Raw genomic sequence first — 9,353 nt, forward strand, 5'->3', positions numbered from 1 at the left:
TGGATGCCCCATGCCAAACAACTAGCAAGACAGGAACACAACCCCACCCATTAGCAGAGAGGCTGTCTAAAGTCATACTAAGTTCCCAGACACTCCAAAACACAACACTGGATGTGGCCCTGCCCACCAGAAGGACAAGATACAGCCCCACCCAGCAGAACACAGGCACCAGTACCCTCCACCAGGAAGCTTACACAAGCCACTGAACCAACCTCACCCACTGTAGGCAGACACCAAAAGTAACGGGAACTACAAACCTGCAGCCTGCGAAAAGGAGACCCCAAACACGGTAAGCTAAACAAAATGAGAAAACAGAGAAACACACAGCAGATGAAGGAGCAAGGTAAAGACCCACCAGACCAAACAAATGAAGAGCAAATAGGCAGTCTACCTGAAAAAGAAGTCAGAATAATGATAGTAAAGATGATCCAAAATCTTGGAAATAGAATGCAGAAAATACAAGAAACGTTCAACGAGGATGTAACAGAACTAAAGAGCAAACATATGATGAACAACACAATAAATGAAATTAAAAATATTCTAGAAGGAATCAATAGCAGAATAACTGAGGCAGAAAAACGAATAAGTGACCTGGAAGATAAAAGAGTGGAAATAACTACTGTAGAGCAGAATAAAGAAAAAAGAATGAAAAGAATTGAGGACAGTCTCAGAGACCTCTGGGACAACGTTAAACACACGAACACTTTAATTATAGGGGTCCCAGAAGAAAAAGAGAAAAAGAAAGGGTCTGAAAAAATATTTGAGGAGATTATAGTTGAAAACTTCCCTAACATGGGAAAGGAAATAGTCAATCAAGTCCAGGAAGCTCAGAGAGTGCCATACAAGATAAACCCAAGGAGAAACATGCCAAGACACATATTAATCAAACTATCAAAAATTTAATACAAAGAAAAAATATTAAAAGCAGCAAGGGAAAAGCAACAAATTACATACAAGGGAAACCCCATAAAGTTAACAGCTGATCTTTCAGCAGACACTCTGCAAGCCAGAAGGGAGTGGCAGGACATATTTAAAATGATGAAAGGGAAAAACCTAAAACCAAGATTACTCTGCCCAGCAAGGATCTCACTCAGATTCGGAGAAATTAAAAACATTACAAACAAGCAAAAGTTAAGAGAATTCAGCACCACCAAACCAGCTTTACATCAAATGCTAAAAGAACTTCTCTAGGCAGGAAACACAAGAGAAGGAAAAGACCTACAAAAACAAACCCCAAACAATTAAGAAAATGGCAACTGGAACAACATATTGATAATCATCTTAAAGGTAAATGGATTAAATGCCCCAACCAAAAGACACAGACTGGCTGAATACAAAAACAAGACCCGTATATATGCTGTCTACAAGAGACCCACTTCAGACTTAGGGACACATACAGACTGAAAGTGAGGGGATGGGAAAAGCTATTCCATGAAAATGGAAATCAAAAGAAAGCTAGAGTAGCAATTTTCATATCAGACAAAACAGACTTTAAAATAAAGACTATTACAAAAGACAAAGAAGGACACTGCATAATGATCAAGGGATCAATCCAAGAAGAGTATGTAACAACTGTAAATATTTATGCACCCAACATAGAAGCACCTCAATATATAAGGCAAATGCTAACAGCCATAAAATGTGAAATCGACAGTAACACAACAATAGTAGGGTACTTTAACACCCCACTTTCACCAATGGACAGATCATCCAAAATGAAAATAAATACAGAAACGCAAGCTTTGATGATACATTAAACAAGATGGGCTTACTTGATATTTATAGGACATTCCATCCAAAACCAACAGAATACACTTTCTTCTCAAGTGCTCATGGAACATTCTCCAGGCTAGATCATATCTTGGGTCACAAATCAAGACTTGATAAATTTAAGAAAACTGAAATCATATCAAGTATCTTTTCTGACCACAACGCTATGAGACTAGATATCAACTACAGGAAAAAAACTGTAAAAAATACAAACACATGGAGGCTAAACTATACGCTACTAAATAACCAAGATATCACTGAAGAAGTCAAAGAGGAAATCAAAAGATACCTAGAAACATATGACAATGAAAACATGATGACCCAAAACCTATGGGATGCAGCAAAAGCAGTTCTAAGCGGGAAGTTTTTAGCAATACAATACAATCTCAAGAAACAAGAAACATCTCAAGTAAACAACCTAATCTTACACCTAAAGCAAGTAGAGAAAGAAGAACAAAAAAACCCCAAGTTAGCAGAAGGAAAGAATCATAAAGATCAGATCAGAAATAAATGAAAAAGAAATGAAGGAAATAAGAGCAAAGATCAATAAAACTAAAAGCTGGTTTTTGAGAAGTTAAACAAAATTGATAAACCATTAGCCAGACTCATCAAGAAAAAAAGGGAGAAGATTCAAATCAACAGAATTAGAAATGAAAAAGGAGAAGTAACAACTGACACTGCAGAAATACAAAGGATCATGAGAGACTACTACAAACAACTATATGCCAATAAAATGGGCAAGCTGGAAGAAATGGACAATGTTTTAGAAAACTACAACTTTCCAAGGCCGAACCAGGGAGAAATAGAAAATATGAACAGACCAATCACCAGTAATAAAATTGAAACTGTGATTAAAAATCTCCCAGCAAACAAAAGCCCAGGACCAGATGGCTTCACAGGCAAATTCTATCAAACATTTAGAGAAGAGTTAACACCTATCCTCCTCAAACTCTTCCAAAATATAGCAGAGGGAGGAACACTCCCAAATTCATTCTATGAGGCCACCATCACCCTGATACCAAAACCAGACAAAGATGTCACAAAAAAAGAACACTACAGACCAATATCACTGATGAACATAGATGCAAAAATCCGCAACAAAATAATAGCAAACAGAATCCAACAACATCTTAAAAGGATCATACACCATGATCAAGTGGGATTTATTGCAGGGATGCAAGAATTATTCAAAATATGCAAATCAATGTGATATACTATATTACGAAACTGAAGGATAAAAACCATATAATAATCTCAAGAGATGCAGAAAAAGCTTTCAACAAAATTCAACACCCATTTATGATAAAAACTCTCCAGAAAGTGGGCATAGAGGGAACCTACCTGAACATAATATAGGCCATATATGAAAAACCCACAGCCAACATCGTTCGCAATGGTGAAAAACTGAAAGCATTTCCTCTAAGATCAGGAAGAAGACAGGGTTGCCCACTCTCACCACTATTATTCAACAGAGTTTTGGAAGTCCTAGCCACAGCAATCAGAGAATAAAACGAAATAAAAGGAATCCAAATGGGAAAAGAAGTAGTAAAACTGTCACTGTTTGCAGATGACATAGAGAATCCTAAAGATGCTACCAGAAAACTACTAGAGCTAATCAATGAATTTGGTAAAGTAACAGGATACAAAATTAATGCACAGAAATCTCTTGCATTCCTATACACTAATGATGAAAAATCTGAAAGAGAAATTAAGGAAACACTCTCATTTACTACTGCAACAGAAAGAATAAAATACCTAGGAATAAACCTTCCTAAGTAGACAAAAGACCTGTATGCAGAAAACTATGAGACATTGATGAAAGAAATTAAAGATGATACAAACAGATGGAGAGATATACCATGTTCTTGGATTGGAAGAATCAACATTGTGAAAATGATTATACTACCCAAAGTAATCTACAGATTCAATGCAATCCCTAACAAGTTACCAATGGTATTTTTCACAGAACTAGAACAAAAAAATTTACAATTTGTATGGAAACACAGACACCGAATAGCCAAAGCAATCATGAGAAAGAAAAACGGAGCCGGAGGAATCAGGCTTCCAGACTTCAGACTATACTACAAAGCTACAGTAATCAAGACAGTATGGTACTAGCACAAAAGGATAGAAACCCCAGAGATAAACCGATGCACATATGGCCACCTTATCTTTGACAAAGGAGGCAAGAATATAAAATGGAGAAAAGACAACCTGTTTAATAAGCGGTGCTGGGAAAACTGGACAGGTACATGTAAAACAATGTAATTAGAACACTTCCTAACACTGTACACAAAAATAAACTCAAAATGGATAAAGATCTAAATGTAAGTCCAGACACTATCAAACTCCTGGAAGAAAACATAGGCAGAACACTCTATGACATAAATCACAGCAAGATCCTTTTTGGCCCACCTCCTAGAGAAATGGAAATAAAAACAAAAATAAACAAATGGGACCTAATGAAACTTCAAAGCTTTTGCACAGCAAAGGAAACCATAAACAAGACAGAAAGACAACCCTCAGAATGGGAGAAAATATTTGCAAATGAAGCAACTGACAAAGGATTAATCTCCAAAATTTACAAGCAGCTCATGCAGCTCAATATCAAAAAAACAAACAACTCAATCCAAAAATGGGCAGAAGACCTAAATAGACATTTCTCCATAGAAGATATACAGATTGCCAACAAACACATGAAAGGATGCTCAACATCACTAATCATTAGAGAAATGCAAATCAACACCAAATTGAGGTATCATCTCACACTGGTCAGAATGGCCATCACGAAAAAATCTACAAACAATAAATGCTGGAGAGAGTGTAGAGAATAGGGAACCCTTTTGCACTGTTGGTGGGAATGTAAATTGATACAGCCACTATGGAGAACAGTATGGAGGTTCCTTAAAAAATGAAAAATAGGGCTTCCCTGGTGGCGCAGTGGTTGAGAGTCCGCCTGCTGATGCAGGGGACGTGGGTTTGTGCCCCGGTCCGGGAGGATCCCGCGTGCCGCGAAGCAGCTGGGCCCGTGGGCCATGGCTGCTGGGCCTGCGCGCCCGGAGCCTGTGCTCCGCAGCAGGAGAGGCTGCAGCAGTGAGAGGCCCGCGTACCACAAAAAGACAAAAAACAACAAAAAAAAGAAAAATAGAACTACCATATGACCCAGCAATCCCACTCCTGGGCATATACCCTGAGAAAACCATAATTTAAAAAGAGACATGTCCCACAATGTTCATTGCAGTACTATTCACAATAGCCAGGATATGGAAGCAACCTAAGTATCCATCAACAGATGGATGGATAAAGATGAGGCACATATTCATAATGGAATATTATTCGGCCATAAAAAGAAACAAAACTGAGTTATTTGTAGTGAGGTGGATGGACCTAGAGTCTGTCATACAGAGTGATGTCAGAAAGAGAAAAACAAATACTGTAAGCTAAGACATACATATGGAATCTAAAAAAAAAAAAAAAGGTTCTAATGAACCTAGGGGCAGGACAGGAATAAAGATGCAGATGTAGAGAATGGACTTGAGGACCTGGGGAGGGGGAAGGGTAAGCTGGGATGAAGTGAGAGAGTAGCACTGACATATATACACTACCAAATGTAAAATAGATAGCTAGTGGGAAGCAGCCTCATAGCACAGGGAGATCAGCTCAGTGCTTTGTGGCCACCTAGAGGGGTGGGATATGGAGGGTGGGAGGGAGATGCAAGAGGGAGGGGATATGGGGATATACATATGCATATAGCTGATTCATTTTGTTATACAGCAGAAACTAACACAGCATTATAAAGCAATTATACTCCAATAAAGGTGTTAAAAAATAAAAATAAAATAAAAACAATACTAACTTAAGGAAAAAAGAAAAACTTCTGTAGGCAAAAGAGAAAAGGCCACAACTAGAAACAAGAAAATTATAGAATATAAAAGCTTGCCACTAAAGGCAAACATTAAGTAAATGTAGGAATTCCTCCAAACACAAAGCTAGTAGGGAGGTTAGTACACAAAAGTAGTAAAATCATCTGTATCCACAATAAACAGGTAAGGGATACATGAAACGTGTAAAATATAATATCAAGAACAATAATTGTGAGGGGAGGAGAGTACAAATGCAGGGTTTTTAAAAAGCATTTGATATTAAGAGATCAGCAACTTAAAACAATCACAAATGTATATAGACTGCTATACAAAACCTCATGATAACTGCAAACCAAGTCTCTATAATAGATATACACTTAAAAAAGTAAAGTAAAAGGAATCCAAACATAACACTAAAGATAGTCAGCAAATCACAAGAGAACAAAAGAAGAAAAAAAAGACCTACAAAAAGAAATACAAAACAATTAACAAAATGGCAATAAAAACATACATATCGATTTTTAGCTTAAATGTAAATGGACTAAATGCTCCAACCAAAAGACATAGGCTTGCTGAATGGATACAAAAACAAGACCCATATATATGCTGCCTACAAGGGACTCACTTCAGATCTAGAGACACATACAGACTGGAAGTGAGGGGATGGAAAAAGGTATTCCATGCAAATGGAAATCAAAAGAAAGCCAGAGTAGCAATACTTATATCAGACAAAATAGTCTTTAAAGACTGTCACAAGAGACAAAGAAGGACACTACATAATGATCAAGGGATCAATCCAAGATGATATAATAATTGTAAATATATATGCACCCCACATAGGAGCACCTCAATATATAAGGCAAATAATAACAGGCATAAAAGGAGAAATTGACAGTAATACAATAATAGTGGGGGAGCTTAATACCCCATTTACATCAACAGACAGAAAATCAAAACCCTACAGAAAGCAGGCATACAGGGAACTTACCTCAACATAATAAAGGCCATATATGACAAACCCACAGCCAACATCGTTCTCAATGGTGAAAAACTGAAACCATTTCCACTAAGATGAAGAACAAGGCAAGGATGCCCACTCTCATCACTTTTATTCAACATAGTTTTGGAAGTCCTAGCCACAGTAATCAGAGAAGAAAAACAAATAAAAGGTATCCAAATTGGAAGGGAAGAAGTAAAACTGTCACTGTTTGCAGATGACATGATACGATACATAGAAAATCCTAAAGATGCCACCAGGAAACTACTAGAGCTCATCAATGAATTTAGTAAAGTTGCAGGATACAACATTAATATACAGAAATCTGTTGCATTTCCATACACTAACAACAAAATGTCAGAAAGAGAAATTCAGGAAACGATTCCATTTACCATCTTATCAAAAAGAACATACCTAGGAATAAGCCTACTAAAGAGGCAAAATACCTGTGCTCTGAAAACTATAAGATGCTGATGAAAGAAATTGAAGACAACACAAACTGATGGAAAGACATACTGTGTTCTTGGATTGGAAGAATCGGTATTATTAAAATGACCATACTACCCGAGGATATCTATAGATTCAATGCAATCCCTATCAAATTACCAATGGCATTTTTCACAGAACTAGAACAAATAATTTAAAAATTTGTATGGAAACACAAAGTACCCCAAATAGTTAAAACAATCTTGAGAAAGAAGAATGGAGCTGAAGGAATCATGCTCCCTGACTTCAGATTATACTACAAAGCTACAGTGATCAAAACACTTTGGTAATGGCACAAAACAGACACATAGATCAATTGAACAGGGTAGAAAGCCCAAAAATAAATCCACACACTTATGGTCAATTAATCTACGACAAAAGAGGCAAGACTATACAACGGAGAAAAGACAGTCTCTTTAATAAGTGGTGCTGGGGAAACTGGACAGCTACATGTAAAAGAATGAAATTAGATCATTCTCTAACACAATACACAAAAATAAACTCAAAATGGCTTAAAGACCTAAATGTAAGGATACTATAAAACTCCTAGAGGAAAACATATGCAGAACACATTTTGATGTAAATTGCAGCAATTTTTTTTGGATCTGTCCCCTAGAGTAATGGAAATGGAAACAAAAATAAAGAAACTGGACCTAATTAAGCTTAAAAGCTTTTGCACAGCAAAGGAAACCATAAACAAAATGAAAAGACAGCCTACAGAATGGGAGAAAATATTTGCAAATGATTCAACCAACACGGGATTAACTTCCAAAATATAAAAACAGCTCATACAACTCAATATCAAAATAACATACAAACCAATCAAAAAATGGGCAGAAGAACTGAATAGAAATTTTTCCAACAAGACATACAGGTGTCCAACAGGCACAGGAAAAGATGCGCAACATCACTAATTATTAGAGAAATACAAATCAAAACTACAATGAGGTATCACCTCACACCAGTCAGAACGGCCATCATCAAAAAGTCTACAAATAATAAATGCTGGAGAGCATGTGGAGAAAAGGGAACCCTCCTACACTGTTAGTCAGAATATAAATTGGTGCAGCCATTATGGAGAACAGTATGGAGGTTTCTGAAAAAACGTGTTACCATATGATCTAGCAATTCCACTCCTGGGCATACATCTGGAAAACATGAAATTGCTGATTGAAAAGTTACTTGCACCCCACTGTTCATCGCAGCACTATTTACAATAACTAAGACATGGAAACAACCTAAATATCTGTTGACAGATGACTGGATAAAGAAGATGTGGTGTATAATCGCAGTGGAATATTAGCCATAAAAAGGAATGAAATAATGCCATTGCAGCAACATGGATGCACCTAGAGATTATCATACTAAGTGAAGTAAATCAGACAGAGAAAGATAAATATCATATGATATCACTTATATGTGGAATCTAAAAAATGATACAAACAAACTTGTTTACAAAACAGATATAAACTCACAGACATAGAAAACAAACTTATGGCTACCAATGGAGAAGGTGGTTGGTGGTGGAGGGATAAATTAGGGATTAATAGATGCACACTGTTAATACATATAAAATAGATAAGTAACAAGGTCCTACTGTATAGCACAGGGAAGTATATTCATTATCTTGTAATAACCTATGATAGAAAAGAATCTGAAAAAGAACATATGTGTATATATATATATATATATATATATACACACACACACATATAAATGTATGTATAAATGAATCACTTTTCTATACACCTGAAACTAACACAACATTGTAAATCAACTATACTTCAATTTAAAAAAATTTGCCAATTAGGACATACTAGTACACACCACCACCAGTAAAAATGAAATAAAGTAATAGTACCACTAACAAAAAGAAAGAGAAAGAGGGACATTAGGAATCTGGAAAAGACATCAATAATAGGTACATTTTAATATCAAAGCAAGATGCTTAAATAAGCCATTAGTCCACTGGATTAAAAATGATGAAAAAAATGCTTTAAAAAATATTCATAAGGTCACTGAACTAATACATTATATTTGCAAAATGCTATGGCACATTTTATTGGCCTCTTGCTCAAGCTAATTGCTACTATAACTTTTAGTATAGATATTACTCTTAAGCTTTAAAATAACAATTTATGAGAGACCTGAAGAACACTTTACCCACTTTCATATTTTTGGCTTGGCCCAAGGAGGAGAGGAGTTTTGCACTCCTTCACAGTGTTTCTATTGATTTT

Source organism: Monodon monoceros, unplaced genomic scaffold, assembly GCF_005190385.1.
Source record: "Monodon monoceros isolate NGI ecotype Baffin Bay Population unplaced genomic scaffold, NGI_Narwhal_1 Super_Scaffold_12, whole genome shotgun sequence".
Classification (NCBI taxonomy): Eukaryota; Metazoa; Chordata; class Mammalia; order Artiodactyla; family Monodontidae; genus Monodon; species Monodon monoceros.